This window comes from Lissotriton vulgaris, chromosome 8 (genome assembly GCF_964263255.1).
Source record: "Lissotriton vulgaris chromosome 8, aLisVul1.2, whole genome shotgun sequence".
NCBI classification, from domain to species: Eukaryota; Metazoa; Chordata; class Amphibia; order Caudata; family Salamandridae; genus Lissotriton; species Lissotriton vulgaris.
The window spans coordinates 545,609,539-545,628,726 of record NC_141696.1 but is presented as its reverse complement, the minus strand read 5'-3'; the positions used below and the strand labels follow the sequence as shown (position 1 = coordinate 545,628,726).

The 19,188-nt window shown below is 39.0% G+C and overlaps 7 non-coding genes across 7 annotated transcripts; all 7 read left to right on the top strand.

Moving 5' to 3' along the window:
- Positions 1 to 2,254: 2,254 nt before the first annotated feature.
- On the top strand, positions 2,255 to 2,327 carry TRNAV-AAC (transfer RNA valine (anticodon AAC)). The gene has a single exon. It is a non-coding gene; the product is annotated as a tRNA-Val (tRNA).
- A 2,523-nt stretch (positions 2,328 to 4,850) lies between these two features.
- On the top strand, positions 4,851 to 4,923 carry TRNAV-CAC (transfer RNA valine (anticodon CAC)). Its single transcript has one exon. It is a non-coding gene; the product is annotated as a tRNA-Val (tRNA).
- Positions 4,924 to 7,786: 2,863 nt separating this feature from the next.
- On the top strand, positions 7,787 to 7,859 carry TRNAV-AAC (transfer RNA valine (anticodon AAC)). The gene has a single exon. It is a non-coding gene; the product is annotated as a tRNA-Val (tRNA).
- A 2,491-nt stretch (positions 7,860 to 10,350) lies between these two features.
- On the top strand, positions 10,351 to 10,423 carry TRNAV-CAC (transfer RNA valine (anticodon CAC)). Its single transcript has one exon. It is a non-coding gene; the product is annotated as a tRNA-Val (tRNA).
- A 2,519-nt stretch (positions 10,424 to 12,942) lies between these two features.
- On the top strand, positions 12,943 to 13,015 carry TRNAV-CAC (transfer RNA valine (anticodon CAC)). The gene has a single exon. It is a non-coding gene; the product is annotated as a tRNA-Val (tRNA).
- Positions 13,016 to 15,546: 2,531 nt separating this feature from the next.
- Positions 15,547 to 15,619, top strand: TRNAV-CAC (transfer RNA valine (anticodon CAC)). Its single transcript has one exon. It is a non-coding gene; the product is annotated as a tRNA-Val (tRNA).
- A 2,855-nt stretch (positions 15,620 to 18,474) lies between these two features.
- Positions 18,475 to 18,547, top strand: TRNAV-AAC (transfer RNA valine (anticodon AAC)). The gene has a single exon. It is a non-coding gene; the product is annotated as a tRNA-Val (tRNA).
- The last annotated feature ends 641 nt before the right edge of the window (positions 18,548 to 19,188 follow it).

Sequence of the window (19,188 nt, the reverse complement as noted above, 5' to 3'; positions counted from 1 at the left end):
CATCTTAGTTTAGTGGAGTGTTTCTGGTGTTTAAGTGCAGAAGCCCTGGGCTCAATTCCTCGGTGACCCTTCTCAAGGTGATGATACAAATGCATCGTCACCTTTACGTTTAATGTCAGAATTGTTTATTTCTATTTGGTGGTGTATGAATGCTTGCAATAGTATGTTGATTTTTTCTAGCCTTGAATGAATAAAAGCAAATCACTCCTCTTTATGTATTTTTCTAATACATTGATATTTGCATCTCCTTTCCTAGCCTGCATATTTCACTATCTTACAGGCTGTATATAATAAGTATCAATTCAGGGGCCCTTCTTCTACTCAATTCACAACTGTTCTATCCCGGCATTGATAAGCAATCTACATCTGCTTCTGTTGTGTATTGGTTATCATGTTTACCTGACGTGTGAAAGCCCCATGTTTGACAGTGCGCGTTAATAAAGAGACCAATGATTTTTATTAAAAGTTGTCATGTGTTTTTGTTACCTTGCACCGGCCAAAAAGTGCCGGAAATGACTTCATTTGCAGTCACTTGAAAAGTAGGGATTCTCAAATAAATGGTAAGAGGTTGGAACAAATCTAAAGGAATGCATGGCATATCTATATGTATGTGTACGCAGGTATCCATATATAAAGATAGATAGATAGATAGATAGATAGATAGATAGATAGATAGATAGATAGATAGATAGATAGATAGATAGATAGATAGATAGATAGATAGATAGATAGATAGATAGATAGATAGATAGATAGATAGATAGATATTGGGAGAGAGAGAGCGTTAATATAAACTGAGACTTTATTTTCCATCAAGCTGTCTTTCCTTTCCTTCAGGAGCAGAATGTTCTGATCATCAGCGCTCCAGAATCTAGTGCTTGGTTGGCAAGCATCACACATTGTGATGTGTTAGCTAAGAGTTCCATGTCGTTCAGACTCATATATTCCTCTGTAGTTGTACCTTGGTGATTCAACAAAATGTGGCATCATAAGCAGCATTCTACTGCCATAGACTGGGCAGAAAAAACATTTAGAATTTCACTGAAAAAGAAAAAAAGCATACTTAGGCAAAGCTTTCTGGACAGTAAGGACATTAGAGTAAGTGATGAATAAGCACTGCTTTTGTTAATTTACATAGGCAGAACAGAGACTGCTGGGAAAAGCCTGACATTAAAGGCATAGAAAATGCCTGCTTCTGGATAGAACACTAAGAAGGGTTGAAAGTTTTTTCTCTGACCCTGGCCACTCCTACAAGCAATCCTATGATAGTCAGAAGGACCCACCCTAAAAAGGAAGGGACAGCCATTTGGACCCTTTCCACCTTTTCTATATCTCACCTGATCGAGCCTGATCGAGCGCTGATTGAGCGGATTAGCACATGTACTTCTCATTTTGGGAAGGTATTGCTTAGCTTGCTACCAGCAGCTCAGTTATGTTATGATGTTAGAGGCTTGCAAGGAATGCTTTAGTCCTGCATTAGGCAGTTTTTATTGCTACTTGCATTCAAGGGAAAGATAATTAGCCAGAATCTGTGGCCCAGTTATTCAGCTTGGCATTCCGATTTGCACAAAGGGAATAAGCATTTGAGAAGAAATGCAACATGTGTTTCTTATGTTGTTATGAACAGCTTTTTATTCTTTCTCTTTAGGGTCTAGCCACTGCAGAAATAGATAAATAAGTGCTGACTTCCTGTAAGACGTGTCCAATTCTGGGACAAAATAAAAGGGGACACTTATAAATGATAGTGATATCATTTGAGAAAGGGTAAGTTGACACTGAATGTCATGTGTATTCACAGACCAAGCATGAAAAAGTCCCTAGCATGATCTTCATTGCGTGCTTAGAGCTGGTATTAGCTTTTCAGAGGTGCGGGCCTTTCGAAGGCTCGTTGGTCTAGGGGTATGATTCTCGCTTTGGGTGCGAGAGGTCCCGGGTTCAAATCCCAGACGAGCCCTTTCATTGGTGCTTTTTTAAAGTAGTATTGAAGTATGCATTTCAAAGCCAATATCAATTTTCTCTTTGCAGTAGTGGATGAATATTTGCTAGAGTCTCATGCTTTTAACCTTGCCCTGCCTGAGCAAATAGGAAACATTTCTCTTTAAGCATTTTGCAAAAATGCTGAACTTGCATGGCATATACAAGCGTTCAGCTAGGGCTGTCTGGGAAGGTTGCATGAAAGAAATCTAAAACCAGAGGCCCTTGGAATAGCCTGTTTTGAGAAGTTTCATCACAGAAGAATCAACTGTAGACATCTGTTTCTGTAGTGTAGTGGTTATCACGTTCGCCTAACACGCGAGAGGTCCCCGGTTCGAAACCAGGCAGAAACAGTTGTTATATTGTCTTGGCTGCAATGTTGAGAGGTGCCGTTTTGCCATGAAATTGTCCAGGCCCTGAAGATGGTTTCATGCAGACTCGTTCCAAGAAAATGAATTCTCTTGAAAACACTAAAGTAATAGGCATGTGGATGTATCTGTTGATTCACAGACCTCGCTTTCATAAGAGCCCTGCATTCTGTTCATTGCTCACCTAGAACATGCATTAACTTTGGGAATTGTTGGCACCAACAGGCATCTTAGTTTAGTGGAGTGTTTCTGGTGTTTAAGTGCAGAAGCCCTGGGCTCAATTCCTCGGTGACCCTTCTCAAGGTGATGATACAAATGCATTGTCACCTTTACATTTAATGTCAGAATTGTTTATTTCTATTTGGTGGTGTATGAATGCTTGCAATAGTATGTTGATTTTTTCTAGCCTTGAATGAATAAAAGCAAATCACTCCTCTTTATGTATTTTTCTAATACATTGATATTTGCATCTCCTTTCCTAGCCTGCATATTTCACTATCTTACAGGCTGTATATAATAAGTATCAATTCAGGGGCCCTTCTTCTACTCAATTCACAACTGTTCTATCCCGGCATTGATAAGCAATCTACATCTGCTTCTGTTGTGTATTGGTTATCATGTTTACCTGACGTGTGAAAGCCCCATGTTTGACAGTGCGCGTTAATAAAGAGACCAATGATTTTTATTAAAAGTTGTCATGTGTTTTTGTTACCTTGCACCGGCCAAAAAGTGCCGGAAATGACTTCATTTGCAGTCACTTGAAAAGTAGGGATTCTCAAACAAATGGTAAGAGGTTGGAACAAATCTAAAGGAATGCATGGCATATCTATATGTATGTGTACGCAGGTATCCATATATAAAGATAGATAGATAGATAGATAGATAGATAGATAGATAGATAGATAGATAGATAGATAGATAGATAGATAGATAGATAGATAGATAGATAGATAGATAGATAGATAGATAGATAGATAGATAGATAGATAGATAGATAGATAGATAGATAGATAGATAGATATTGGGAGAGAGAGAGCGTTAATATAAACTGAGACTTTATTTTCCATCAAGCTGTCTTTCCTTTCCTTCAGGAGCAGAATGTTCTGATCATCAGCGCTCCAGAATCTAGTGCTTGGTTGGCAAGCATCACACATTGTGATGTGTTAGCTAAGAGTTCCATGTCGTTCAGACTCATATATTCCTCTGTAGTTGTACCTTGGTGATTCAACAAAATGTGGCATCATAAGCAGCATTCTACTGCCATAGACTGGGCAGAAAAAACATTTAGAATTTCACTGAAACAGAAAAAAAGCATACTTAGGCAGAGCTTTCTGGACAGTAAGGACATTAGAGTAAGTGATGAATAAGCACTGCTTTTGTTAATTTACATAGGCAGAACAGAGACTGCTGGGAAAAGCCTGACATTAAAGGCATAGAAAATGCCTGCTTCTGGATAGAACACTAAGAAGGGTTGAAAGTTTTTTCTCTGACCCTGGCCACTCCTACAAGCAATCCTATGATAGTCAGAAGGACCCACCCTAAAAAGGAAGGGACAGCCATTTGGACCCTTTCCACCTTTTCTATATCTCACCTGATCGAGCCTGATCGAGCGCTGATTGAGCGGATTAGCACATGTACTTCTCATTTTGGGAAGGTATTGCTTAGCTTGCTACCAGCAGCTCAGTTATGTTATGATGTTAGAGGCTTGCAAGGAATGCTTTAGTCCTGCATTAGGCAGTTTTTATTGCTACTTGCATTCAAGGGAAAGATAATTAGCCAGAATCTGTGACCCAGTTATTAAGCTTGGCATTCCGATTTGCACAAAGGGAATAAGCATTTGAGAAAAAATGCAACATGTGTTTCTTATGTTGTTATGAACAGCTTTTTATTCTTTCTCTTTAGGGTCTAGCCACTGCAGAAATAGATAAATAAGTGCTGACTTCCTGTAAGACGTGTCCAATTCTGGGACAAAATAAAAGGGGACACTTATAAATGATAGTGATATCATTTGAGAAAGGGTAAGTTGACACTGAATTTCATGTGTATTCACAGACCAAGCATGAAAAAGTCCCTAGCATGATCTTCATTGCGTGCTTAGAGCTGGTATTAGCTTTTCAGAGGTGCGGGCCTTTCGAAGGCTCGTTGGTCTAGGGGTATGATTCTCGCTTTGGGTGCGAGAGGTCCCGGGTTCAAATCCCAGGGAAGCCCTTTCATTGGTGCTTTTTTAAAGTAGTATTGAAGTATGCATTTCAAAGCCAATATCAATTTTCTCTTTGCAGTAGTGGATGAATATTTGCTAGAGTCTCATGCTTTTAACCTTGCCCTGCCTGAGCAAATAGGAAACATTTCTCTTTAAGCATTTTGCAAAAATGCTGAACTTGCATGGCATATACAAGCGTTCAGCTAGGGCTGTCTGGGAAGGTTGCATGAAAGAAATCTAAAACCAGAGGCCCTTGGAATAGCCTGTTTTGAGAAGTTTCATCACAGAAGAATCAACTGTAGACATCTGTTTCTGTAGTGTAGTGGTTATCACGTTCGCCTCACACGCGAAAGGTCCCCGGTTCGAAACCAGGCAGAAACAGTTGTTATATTGTCTTGGCTGCAATGTTGAGAGGTGCTGTTTTGCCATGAAATTGTCCAGGCCCTGAAGATGGTTTCATGCAGACTCGTTCCAAGAAAGTGAATTCTCTTGAAAACACTAAAGTAATTGGCATGTGGATGTATCTGTTGATTCACAGACCTCACTTTTATAAGAGCCCTGCATTCTGTTCATTGCTCACCTAGAACATGCATTAACTTTGGGAATTGTTGGCACCAACAGGCATCTTAGTTTAGTGGAGTGTTTCTGGTGTTTAAGTGCAGAAGCCCTGGGCTCAATTCCTCGGTGACCCTTCTCAAGGTGATGATACAAATGCATTGTCACCTTTACATTTAATGTCAGAATTGTTTATTTCTATTTGGTGGTGTATGAATGCTTGCAATAGTATGTTGATTTTTTCTAGCCTTGAATGAATAAAAGCAAATCACTCCTCTTTATGTATTTTTCTAATACATTGATATTTGCATCTCCTTTCCTAGCCTGCATTTTTCACTATCTTACAGGCTGTATATAATAAGTATCAATTCAGGGGCCCTTCTTCTACTCAATTCACAACTGTTCTATCCCGGCATTGATAAGCAATCTACATCTGCTTCTGTTGTGTATTGGTTATCATGTTTACCTGGCGTGTGAAAGCCCCATGTTTGACAGTGCGCGTTAATAAAGAGACCAATGATTTTTATTAAAAGTTGTCATGTGTTTTTGTTACCTTGCACCGGCCAAAAAGTGCCGGAAATGACTTCATTTGCAGTCACTTGAAAAGTAGGGATTCTCAAATAAATGGTAAGAGGTTGGAACAAATCTAAAGGAATGCATGGCATATCTATATGTATGTGTACGCAGGTATCCATATATAAAGATAGATAGATAGATAGATAGATAGATAGATAGATAGATAGATAGATAGATAGATAGATAGATAGATAGATAGATAGTTAGATAGATAGATAGATAGATAGATAGATAGATAGATAGATAGATAGATAGATAGATAGATAGATAGATAGATAGATAGATAGATAGATAGATAGATAGATAGATAGATAGATAGATAGATAGATAGATAGATAGATAGATAGATAGATAGATAGATAGATAGATAGATAGATAGATAGATAGATAGATAGATAGATAGATAGATAGATAGATAGATAGATAGATAGATAGATAGATAGATAGGTAGGTAGGTAGGTAGGTAGGTAGATAGATAGATAGATAGATAGATAGATAGATAGATAGATAGATAGATAGATAGATAGATAGATAGATAGATAGATAGATAGATAGATAGATAGATAGATAGATAGATAGATAGATAGATAGATAGATAGATAGATAGATAGATAGATAGATAGATATTGGGAGAGAGAGAGCGTTAATATAAACTGAGACTTTATTTTCCATCAAGCTGTCTTTCCTTTCCTTCAGGAGCAGAATGTTCTGATCATCAGCGCTCCAGAATCTAGTGCTTGGTTGGCAAGCATCACACATTGTGATGTGTTAGCTAAGAGTTCCATGTCGTTCAGACTCATATATTCCTCTGTAGTTGTACCGTGGTGATTCAACAAAATGTGGCATCATAAGCAGCATTCTACTGCCATAGACTGGGCAGAAAAAACATTTAGAATTTCACTGAAAAAGAAAAAAAGCATACTTAGGCAAAGCTTTCTGGACAGTAAGGACATTAGAGTAAGTGATGAATAAGCACTGCTTTTGTTAATTTACATAGGCAGAACAGAGACTGCTGGGAAAAGCCTGACATTAAAGGCATAGAAAATGCCTGCTTCTGGATAGAACACTAAGAAGGGTTGAAAGTTTTTTCTCTGACCCTGGCCACTCCTACAAGCAATCCTATGATAGTCAGAAGGACCCACCCTAAAAAGGAAGGGACAGCCATTTGGACCCTTTCCACCTTTTCTATATCTCACCTGATCGAGCCTGATCGAGCGCTGATTGAGCGGATTAGCACAGGTACTTCTCATTTTGGGAAGGTATTGCTTAGCTTGCTACCAGCAGCTCAGTTATGTTATGATGTTAGAGGCTTGCAAGGAATGCTTTAGTCCTGCATTAGGCAGTTTTTATTGCTACTTGCATTCAAGGGAAAGATAATTAGCCAGAATCTGTGGCCCAGTTATTCAGCTTGGCATTCCGATTTGCACAAAGGGAATAAGCATTTGAGAAGAAATGCAACATGTGTTTCTTATGTTGTTATGAACAGCTTTTTATTCTTTCTCTTTAGGGTCTAGCCACTGCAGAAATAGATAAATAAGTGCTGACTTCCTGTAAGACGTGTCCAATTCTGGGACAAAATAAAAGGGGACACTTATAAATGATAGTGATATCATTTGAGAAAGGGTAAGTTGACACTGAATTTCATGTGTATTCACAGACCAAGCATGAAAAAGTCCCTAGCATGATCTTCATTGCGTGCTTAGAGCTGGTATTAGCTTTTCAGAGGTGCGGGCCTTTCGAAGGCTCGTTGGTCTAGGGGTATGATTCTCGCTTTGGGTGCGAGAGGTCCCGGGTTCAAATCCCAGACGAGCCCTTTCATTGGTGCTTTTTTAAAGTAGTATTGAAGTATGCATTTCAAAGCCAATATCAATTTTCTCTTTGCAGTAGTGGATGAATATTTGCTAGAGTCTCATGCTTTTAACCTTGCCCTGCCTGAGCAAATAGGAAACATTTCTCTTTAAGCATTTTGCAAAAATGCTGAACTTGCATGGCATATACAAGCGTTCAGCTAGGGCTGTCTGGGAAGGTTGCATGAAAGAAATCTAAAACCAGAGGCCCTTGGAATAGCCTGTTTTGAGAAGTTTCATCACAGAAGAATCAACTGTAGACATCTGTTTCTGTAGTGTAGTGGTTATCACGTTCGCCTAACACGCGAGAGGTCCCCGGTTCGAAACCAGGCAGAAACAGTTGTTATATTGTCTTGGCTGCAATGTTGAGAGGTGCCGTTTTGCCATGAAATTGTCCAGGCCCTGAAGATGGTTTCATGCAGACTCGTTCCAAGAAAATGAATTCTCTTGAAAACACTAAAGTAATAGGCATGTGGATGTATCTGTTGATTCACAGACCTCGCTTTCATAAGAGCCCTGCATTCTGTTCATTGCTCACCTAGAACATGCATTAACTTTGGGAATTGTTGGCACCAACAGGCATCTTAGTTTAGTGGAGTGTTTCTGGTGTTTAAGTGCAGAAGCCCTGGGCTCAATTCCTCGGTGACCCTTCTCAAGGTGATGATACAAATGCATCGTCACCTTTACGTTTAATGTCAGAATTGTTTATTTCTATTTGGTGGTGTATGAATGCTTGCAATAGTATGTTGATTTTTTCTAGCCTTGAATGAATAAAAGCAAATCACTCCTCTTTATGTATTTTTCTAATACATTGATATTTGCATCTCCTTTCCTAGCCTGCATATTTCACTATCTTACAGGCTGTATATAATAAGTATCAATTCAGGGGCCCTTCTTCTACTCAATTCACAACTGTTCTATCCCGGCATTGATAAGCAATCTACATCTGCTTCTGTTGTGTATTGGTTATCATGTTTACCTGACGTGTGAAAGCCCCATGTTTGACAGTGCGCGTTAATAAAGAGACCAATGATTTTTATTAAAAGTTGTCATGTGTTTTTGTTACCTTGCACCGGCCAAAAAGTGCCGGAAATGACTTCATTTGCAGTCACTTGAAAAGTAGGGATTCTCAAACAAATGGTAAGAGGTTGGAACAAATCTAAAGGAATGCATGGCATATCTATATGTATGTGTACGCAGGTATCCATATATAAAGATAGATAGATAGATAGATAGATAGATAGATAGATAGATAGATAGATAGATAGATAGATAGATAGATAGATAGATAGATAGATAGATAGATAGATAGATAGATAGATAGATAGATAGATAGATAGATATTGGGAGAGAGAGAGCGTTAATATAAACTGAGACTTTATTTTCCATCAAGCTGTCTTTCCTTTCCTTCAGGAGCAGAATGTTCTGATCATCAGCGCTCCAGAATCTAGTGCTTGGTTGGCAAGCATCACACATTGTGATGTGTTAGCTAAGAGTTCCATGTCGTTCAGACTCATATATTCCTCTGTAGTTGTACCTTGGTGATTCAACAAAATGTGGCATCATAAGCAGCATTCTACTGCCATAGACTGGGCAGAAAAAACATTTAGAATTTCACTGAAACAGAAAAAAAGCATACTTAGGCAGAGCTTTCTGGACAGTAAGGACATTAGAGTAAGTGATGAATAAGCACTGCTTTTGTTAATTTACATAGGCAGAACAGAGACTGCTGGGAAAAGCCTGACATTAAAGGCATAGAAAATGCCTGCTTCTGGATAGAACACTAAGAAGGGTTGAAAGTTTTTTCTCTGACCCTGGCCACTCCTACAAGCAATCCTATGATAGTCAGAAGGACCCACCCTAAAAAGGAAGGGACAGCCATTTGGACCCTTTCCACCTTTTCTATATCTCACCTGATCGAGCCTGATCGAGCGCTGATTGAGCGGATTAGCACATGTACTTCTCATTTTGGGAAGGTATTGCTTAGCTTGCTACCAGCAGCTCAGTTATGTTATGATGTTAGAGGCTTGCAAGGAATGCTTTAGTCCTGCATTAGGCAGTTTTTATTGCTACTTGCATTCAAGGGAAAGATAATTAGCCAGAATCTGTGACCCAGTTATTAAGCTTGGCATTCCGATTTGCACAAAGGGAATAAGCATTTGAGAAAAAATGCAACATGTGTTTCTTATGTTGTTATGAACAGCTTTTTATTCTTTCTCTTTAGGGTCTAGCCACTGCAGAAATAGATAAATAAGTGCTGACTTCCTGTAAGACGTGTCCAATTCTGGGACAAAATAAAAGGGGACACTTATAAATGATAGTGATATCATTTGAGAAAGGGTAAGTTGACACTGAATTTCATGTGTATTCACAGACCAAGCATGAAAAAGTCCCTAGCATGATCTTCATTGCGTGCTTAGAGCTGGTATTAGCTTTTCAGAGGTGCGGGCCTTTCGAAGGCTCGTTGGTCTAGGGGTATGATTCTCGCTTTGGGTGCGAGAGGTCCCGGGTTCAAATCCCAGGGAAGCCCTTTCATTGGTGCTTTTTTAAAGTAGTATTGAAGTATGCATTTCAAAGCCAATATCAATTTTCTCTTTGCAGTAGTGGATGAATATTTGCTAGAGTCTCATGCTTTTAACCTTGCCCTGCCTGAGCAAATAGGAAACATTTCTCTTTAAGCATTTTGCAAAAATGCTGAACTTGCATGGCATATACAAGCGTTCAGCTAGGGCTGTCTGGGAAGGTTGCATGAAAGAAATCTAAAACCAGAGGCCCTTGGAATAGCCTGTTTTGAGAAGTTTCATCACAGAAGAATCAACTGTAGACATCTGTTTCTGTAGTGTAGTGGTTATCACGTTCGCCTCACACGCGAAAGGTCCCCGGTTCGAAACCAGGCAGAAACAGTTGTTATATTGTCTTGGCTGCAATGTTGAGAGGTGCTGTTTTGCCATGAAATTGTCCAGGCCCTGAAGATGGTTTCATGCAGACTCGTTCCAAGAAAGTGAATTCTCTTGAAAACACTAAAGTAATTGGCATGTGGATGTATCTGTTGATTCACAGACCTCATTTTTATAAGAGCCCTGCATTCTGTTCATTGCTCACCTAGAACATGCATTAACTTTGGGAATTGTTGGCACCAACAGGCATCTTAGTTTAGTGGAGTGTTTCTGGTGTTTAAGTGCAGAAGCCCTGGGCTCAATTCCTCGGTGACCCTTCTCAAGGTGATGATACAAATGCATCGTCACCTTTACGTTTAATGTCAGAATTGTTTATTTCTATTTGGTGGTGTATGAATGCTTGCAATAGTATGTTGATTTTTTCTAGCCTTGAATGAATAAAAGCAAATCACTCCTCTTTATGTATTTTTCTAATACATTGATATTTGCATCTCCTTTCCTAGCCTGCATATTTCACTATCTTACAGGCTGTATATAATAAGTATCAATTCAGGGGCCCTTCTTCTACTCAATTCACAACTGTTCTATCCCGGCATTGATAAGCAATCTACATCTGCTTCTGTTGTGTATTGGTTATCATGTTTACCTGACGTGTGAAAGCCCCATGTTTGACAGTGCGCGTTAATAAAGAGACCAATGATTTTTATTAAAAGTTGTCATGTGTTTTTGTTACCTTGCACCGGCCAAAAAGTGCCGGAAATGACTTCATTTGCAGTCACTTGAAAAGTAGGGATTCTCAAATAAATGGTAAGAGGTTGGAACAAATCTAAAGGAATGCATGGCATATCTATATGTATGTGTACGCAGGTATCCATATATAAAGATAGATAGATAGATAGATAGATAGATAGATAGATAGATAGATAGATAGATAGATAGATAGATAGATAGATAGATAGATAGATAGATAGATAGATAGATAGATAGATAGATAGATAGATAGATAGATAGATAGATAGATAGATAGATAGATAGATATTGGGAGAGAGAGAGCGTTAATATAAACTGAGACTTTATTTTCCATCAAGCTGTCTTTCCTTTCCTTCAGGAGCAGAATGTTCTGATCATCAGCGCTCCAGAATCTAGTGCTTGGTTGGCAAGCATCACACATTGTGATGTGTTAGCTAAGAGTTCCATGTCGTTCAGACTCATATATTCCTCTGTAGTTGTACCTTGGTGATTCAACAAAATGTGGCATCATAAGCAGCATTCTACTGCCATAGACTGGGCAGAAAAAACATTTAGAATTTCACTGAAAAAGAAAAAAAGCATACTTAGGCAAAGCTTTCTGGACAGTAAGGACATTAGAGTAAGTGATGAATAAGCACTGCTTTTGTTAATTTACATAGGCAGAACAGAGACTGCTGGGAAAAGCCTGACATTAAAGGCATAGAAAATGCCTGCTTCTGGATAGAACACTAAGAAGGGTTGAAAGTTTTTTCTCTGACCCTGGCCACTCCTACAAGCAATCCTATGATAGTCAGAAGGACCCACCCTAAAAAGGAAGGGACAGCCATTTGGACCCTTTCCACCTTTTCTATATCTCACCTGATCGAGCCTGATCGAGCGCTGATTGAGCGGATTAGCACATGTACTTCTCATTTTGGGAAGGTATTGCTTAGCTTGCTACCAGCAGCTCAGTTATGTTATGATGTTAGAGGCTTGCAAGGAATGCTTTAGTCCTGCATTAGGCAGTTTTTATTGCTACTTGCATTCAAGGGAAAGATAATTAGCCAGAATCTGTGACCCAGTTATTAAGCTTGGCATTCCGATTTGCACAAAGGGAATAAGCATTTGAGAAAAAATGCAACATGTGTTTCTTATGTTGTTATGAACAGCTTTTTATTCTTTCTCTTTAGGGTCTAGCCACTGCAGAAATAGATAAATAAGTGCTGACTTCCTGTAAGACGTGTCCAATTCTGGGACAAAATAAAAGGGGACACTTATAAATGATAGTGATATCATTTGAGAAAGGGTAAGTTGACACTGAATTTCATGTGTATTCACAGACCAAGCATGAAAAAGTCCCTAGCATGATCTTCATTGCGTGCTTAGAGCTGGTATTAGCTTTTCAGAGGTGCGGGCCTTTCGAAGGCTCGTTGGTCTAGGGGTATGATTCTCGCTTTGGGTGCGAGAGGTCCTGGGTTCAAATCCCAGGGAAGCCCTTTCATTGGTGCTTTTTTAAAGTAGTATTGAAGTATGCATTTCAAAGCCAATATCAATTTTCTCTTTGCAGTAGTGGATGAATATTTGCTAGAGTCTCATGCTTTTAACCTTGCCCTGCCTGAGCAAATAGGAAACATTTCTCTTTAAGCATTTTGCAAAAATGCTGAACTTGCATGGCATATACAAGCGTTCAGCTAGGGCTGTCTGGGAAGGTTGCATGAAAGAAATCTAAAACCAGAGGCCCTTGGAATAGCCTGTTTTGAGAAGTTTCATCACAGAAGAATCAACTGTAGACATCTGTTTCTGTAGTGTAGTGGTTATCACGTTCGCCTCACACGCGAAAGGTCCCCGGTTCGAAACCAGGCAGAAACAGTTGTTATATTGTCTTGGCTGCAATGTTGAGAGGTGCTGTTTTGCCATGAAATTGTCCAGGCCCTGAAGATGGTTTCATGCAGACTCGTTCCAAGAAAGTGAATTCTCTTGAAAACACTAAAGTAATTGGCATGTGGATGTATCTGTTGATTCACAGACCTCACTTTTATAAGAGCCCTGCATTCTGTTCATTGCTCACCTAGAACATGCATTAACTTTGGGAATTGTTGGCACCAACAGGCATCTTAGTTTAGTGGAGTGTTTCTGGTGTTTAAGTGCAGAAGCCCTGGGCTCAATTCCTCGGTGACCCTTCTCAAGGTGATGATACAAATGCATTGTCACCTTTACATTTAATGTCAGAATTGTTTATTTCTATTTGGTGGTGTATGAATGCTTGCAATAGTATGTTGATTTTTTCTAGCCTTGAATGAATAAAAGCAAATCACTCCTCTTTATGTATTTTTCTAATACATTGATATTTGCATCTCCTTTCCTAGCCTGCATTTTTCACTATCTTACAGGCTGTATATAATAAGTATCAATTCAGGGGCCCTTCTTCTACTCAATTCACAACTGTTCTATCCCGGCATTGATAAGCAATCTACATCTGCTTCTGTTGTGTATTGGTTATCATGTTTACCTGGCGTGTGAAAGCCCCATGTTTGACAGTGCGCGTTAATAAAGAGACCAATGATTTTTATTAAAAGTTGTCATGTGTTTTTGTTACCTTGCACCGGCCAAAAAGTGCCGGAAATGACTTCATTTGCAGTCACTTGAAAAGTAGGGATTCTCAAATAAATGGTAAGAGGTTGGAACAAATCTAAAGGAATGCATGGCATATCTATATGTATGTGTACGCAGGTATCCATATATAAAGATAGATAGATAGATAGATAGATAGATAGATAGATAGATAGATAGATAGATAGATAGATAGATAGATAGATAGATAGATAGATAGATAGATAGATAGATAGATAGATAGATAGATAGATAGATAGATAGATAGATAGATAGATAGATAGATAGATAGATAGATAGATATTGGGAGAGAGAGAGCGTTAATATAAACTGAGACTTTATTTTCCATCAAGCTGTCTTTCCTTTCCTTCAGGAGCAGAATGTTCTGATCATCAGCGCTCCAGAATCTAGTGCTTGGTTGGCAAGCATCACACATTGTGATGTGTTAGCTAAGAGTTCCATGTCGTTCAGACTCATATATTCCTCTGTAGTTGTACCTTGGTGATTCAACAAAATGTGGCATCATAAGCAGCATTCTACTGCCATAGACTGGGCAGAAAAAACATTTAGAATTTCACTGAAAAAGAAAAAAAGCATACTTAGGCAAAGCTTTCTGGACAGTAAGGACATTAGAGTAAGTGATGAATAAGCACTGCTTTTGTTAATTTACATAGGCAGAACAGAGACTGCTGGGAAAAGCCTGACATTAAAGGCATAGAAAATGCCTGCTTCTGGATAGAACACTAAGAAGGGTTGAAAGTTTTTTCTCTGACCCTGGCCACTCCTACAAGCAATCCTATGATAGTCAGAAGGACCCACCCTAAAAAGGAAGGGACAGCCATTTGGACCCTTTCCACCTTTTCTATATCTCACCTGATCGAGCCTGATCGAGCGCTGATTGAGCGGATTAGCACATGTACTTCTCATTTTGGGAAGGTATTGCTTAGCTTGCTACCAGCAGCTCAGTTATGTTATGATGTTAGAGGCTTGCAAGGAATGCTTTAGTCCTGCATTAGGCAGTTTTTATTGCTACTTGCATTCAAGGGAAAGATAATTAGCCAGAATCTGTGACCCAGTTATTAAGCTTGGCATTCCGATTTGCACAAAGGGAATAAGCATTTGAGAAAAAATGCAACATGTGTTTCTTATGTTGTTATGAACAGCTTTTTATTCTTTCTCTTTAGGGTCTAGCCACTGCAGAAATAGATAAATAAGTGCTGACTTCCTGTAAGACGTGTCCAATTCTGGGACAAAATAAAAGGGGACACTTATAAATGATAGTGATATCATTTGAGAAAGGGTAAGTTGACACTGAATTTCATGTGTATTCACAGACCAAGCATGAAAAAGTCCCTAGCATGATCTTCATTGCGTGCTTAGAGCTGGTATTAGCTTTTCAGAGGTGCGGGCCTTTCGAAGGCTCGTTGGTCTAGGGGTATGATTCTCGCTTTGGGTGCGAGAGGTCCTGGGTTCAAATCCCAGGGAAGCCCTTTCATTGGTGCTTTTTTAAAGTAGTATTGAAGTATGCATTTCAAAGCCAATATCAATTTTCTCTTTGCAGTAGTGGATGAATATTTGCTAGAGTCTCATGCTTTTAACCTTGCCCTGCCTGAGCAAATAGGAAACATTTCTCTTTAAGCATTTTGCAAAAATGCTGAACTTGCATGGCATATACAAGCGTTCAGCTAGGGCTGTCTGGGAAGGTTGCATGAAAGAAATCTAAAACCAGAGGCCCTTGGAATAGCCTGTTTTGAGAAGTTTCATCACAGAAGAATCAACTGTAGACATCTGTTTCTGTAGTGTAGTGGTTATCACGTTCGCCTCACACGCGAAAGGTCCCCGGTTCGAAACCAGGCAGAAACAGTTGTTATATTGTCTTGGCTGCAATGTTGAGAGGTGCTGTTTTGCCATGAAATTGTCCAGGCCCTGAAGATGGTTTCATGCAGACTCGTTCCAAGAAAGTGAATTCTCTTGAAAACACTAAAGTAATTGGCATGTGGATGTATCTGTTGATTCACAGACCTCACTTTTATAAGAGCCCTGCATTCTGTTCATTGCTCACCTAGAACATGCATTAACTTTGGGAATTGTTGGCACCAACAGGCATCTTAGTTTAGTGGAGTGTTTCTGGTGTTTAAGTGCAGAAGCCCTGGGCTCAATTCCTCGGTGACCCTTCTCAAGGTGATGATACAAATGCATTGTCACCTTTACATTTAATGTCAGAATTGTTTATTTCTATTTGGTGGTGTATGAATGCTTGCAATAGTATGTTGATTTTTTCTAGCCTTGAATGAATAAAAGCAAATCACTCCTCTTTATGTATTTTTCTAATACATTGATATTTGCATCTCCTTTCCTAGCCTGCATTTTTCACTATCTTACAGGCTGTATATAATAAGTATCAATTCAGGGGCCCTTCTTCTACTCAATTCACAACTGTTCTATCCCGGCATTGATAAGCAATCTACATCTGCTTCTGTTGTGTATTGGTTATCATGTTTACCTGGCGTGTGAAAGCCCCATGTTTGACAGTGCGCGTTAATAAAGAGACCAATGATTTTTATTAAAAGTTGTCATGTGTTTTTGTTACCTTGCACCGGCCAAAAAGTGCCGGAAATGACTTCATTTGCAGTCACTTGAAAAGTAGGGATTCTCAAATAAATGGTAAGAGGTTGGAACAAATCTAAAGGAATGCATGGCATATCTATATGTATGTGTACGCAGGTATCCATATATAAAGATAGATAGATAGATAGATAGATAGATAGATAGATAGATAGATAGATAGATAGATAGATAGATAGATAGATAGATAGATAGTTAGATAGATAGATAGATAGATAGATAGATAGATAGATAGATAGATAGATAGATAGATAGATAGATAGATAGATAGATAGATAGATAGATAGATAGATAGATAGATAGATAGATAGATAGATAGATAGATAGATAGATAGATAGATAGATAGATAGATAGATAGATAGATAGATAGATAGATAGATAGATAGGTAGATAGGTAGGTAGGTAGGTAGGTAGGTAGGTAGATAGATAGATAGATAGATAGATAGATAGATAGATAGATAGATAGATAGATAGATAGATAGATAGATAGATAGATAGATAGATAGATAGATAGATAGATAGATAGATAGATAGATAGATAGATAGATAGATAGATAGATAGATAGATAGATAGATAGATAGATAGATAGATAGATAGATAGATATTGGGAGAGAGAGAGCGTTAATATAAACTGAGACTTTATTTTCCATCAAGCTGTCTTTCCTTTCCTTCAGGAGCAGAATGTTCTGATCATCAGCGCTCCAGAATCTAGTGCTTGGTTGGCAAGCATCACACATTGTGATGTGTTAGCTAAGAGTTCCATGTCGTTCAGACTCATATATTCCTCTGTAGTTGTACCTTGGTGATTCAACAAAATGTGGCATCATAAGCAGCATTCTACTGCCATAGACTGGGCAGAAAAAACATTTAGAATTTCACTGAAAAAGAAAAAAAGCATACTTAGGCAAAGCTTTCTGGACAGTAAGGACATTAGAGTAAGTGATGAATAAGCACTGCTTTTGTTAATTTACATAGGCAGAACAGAGACTGCTGGGAAAAGCCTGACATTAAAGGCATAGAAAATGCCTGCTTCTGGATAGAACACTAAGAAGGGTTGAAAGTTTTTTCTCTGACCCTGGCCACTCCTACAAGCAATCCTATGATAGTCAGAAGGACCCACCCTAAAAAGGAAGGGACAACCATTTGGACCCTTTCCACCTTTTCTATATCTCACCTGATCGAGCCTGATCGAGCGCTGATTGAGCGGATTAGCACATGTACTTCTCATTTTGGGAAGGTATTGCTTAGCTTGCTACCAGCAGCTCAGTTATGTTATGATGTTAGAGGCTTGCAAGGAATGCTTTAGTCCTGCATTAGGCAGTTTTTATTGCTACTTGCATTCAAGGGAAAGATAATTAGCCAGAATCTGTGGCCCAGTTATTCAGCTTGGCATTCCGATTTGCACAAAGGGAATAAGCATTTGAGAAGAAATGCAACATGTGTTTCTTATGTTGTTATGAACAGCTTTTTATTCTTTCTCTTTAGGGTCTAGCCACTGCAGAAATAGATAAATAAGTGCTGACTTCCTGTAAGACGTGTCCAATTCTGGGACAAAATAAAAGGGGACACTTATAAATGATAGTGATATCATTTGAGAAAGGGTAAGTTGACACTGAATTTCATGTGTATTCACAGACCAAGCATGAAAAAGTCCCTAGCATGATCTTCATTGCGTGCTTAGAGCTGGTATTAGCTTTTCAGAGGTGCGGGCCTTTCGAAGGCTCGTTGGTCTAGGGGTATGATTCTCGCTTTGGGTGCGAGAGGTCCCGGGTTCAAATCCCAGACGAGCCCTTTCATTGGTGCTTTTTTAAAGTAGTATTGAAGTATGCATTTCAAAGCCAATATCAATTTTCTCTTTGCAGTAGTGGATGAATATTTGCTAGAGTCTCATGCTTTTAACCTTGCCCTGCCTGAGCAAATAGGAAACATTTCTCTTTAAGCATTTTGCAAAAATGCTGAACTTGCATGGCATATACAAGCGTTCAGCTAGGGCTGTCTGGGAAGGTTGCATGAAAGAAATCTAAAACCAGAGGCCCTTGGAATAGCCTGTTTTGAGAAGTTTCATCACAGAAGAATCAACTGTAGACATCTGTTTCTGTAGTGTAGTGGTTATCACGTTCGCCTAACACGCGAGAGGTCCCCGGTTCGAAACCAGGCAGAAACAGTTGTTATATTGTCTTGGCTGCAATGTTGAGAGGTGCCGTTTTGCCATGAAATTGTCCAGGCCCTGAAGATGGTTTCATGCAGACTCGTTCCAAGAAAATGAATTCTCTTGAAAACACTAAAGTAATAGGCATGTGGATGTATCTGTTGATTCACAGACCTCGCTTTCATAAGAGCCCTGCATTCTGTTCATTGCTCACCTAGAACATGCATTAACTTTGGGAATTGTTGGCACCAACAGGCATCTTAGTTTAGTGGAGTGTTTCTGGTGTTTAAGTGCAGAAGCCCTGGGCTCAATTCCTCGGTGACCCTTCTCAAGGTGATGATACAAATGCATCGTCACCTTTACGTTTAATGTCAGAATTGTTTATTTCTATTTGGTGGTGTATGAATGCTTGCAATAGTATGTTGATTTTTTCTAGCCTTGAATGAATAAAAGCAAATCACTCCTCTTTATGTATTTTTCTAATACATTGATATTTGCATCTCCTTTCCTAGCCTGCATATTTCACTATCTTACAGGCTGTATATAATAAGTATCAATTCAGGGGCCCTTCTTCTACTCAATTCACAACTGTTCTATCCCGGCATTGATAAGCAATCTACATCTGCTTCTGTTGTGTATTGGTTATCATGTTTACC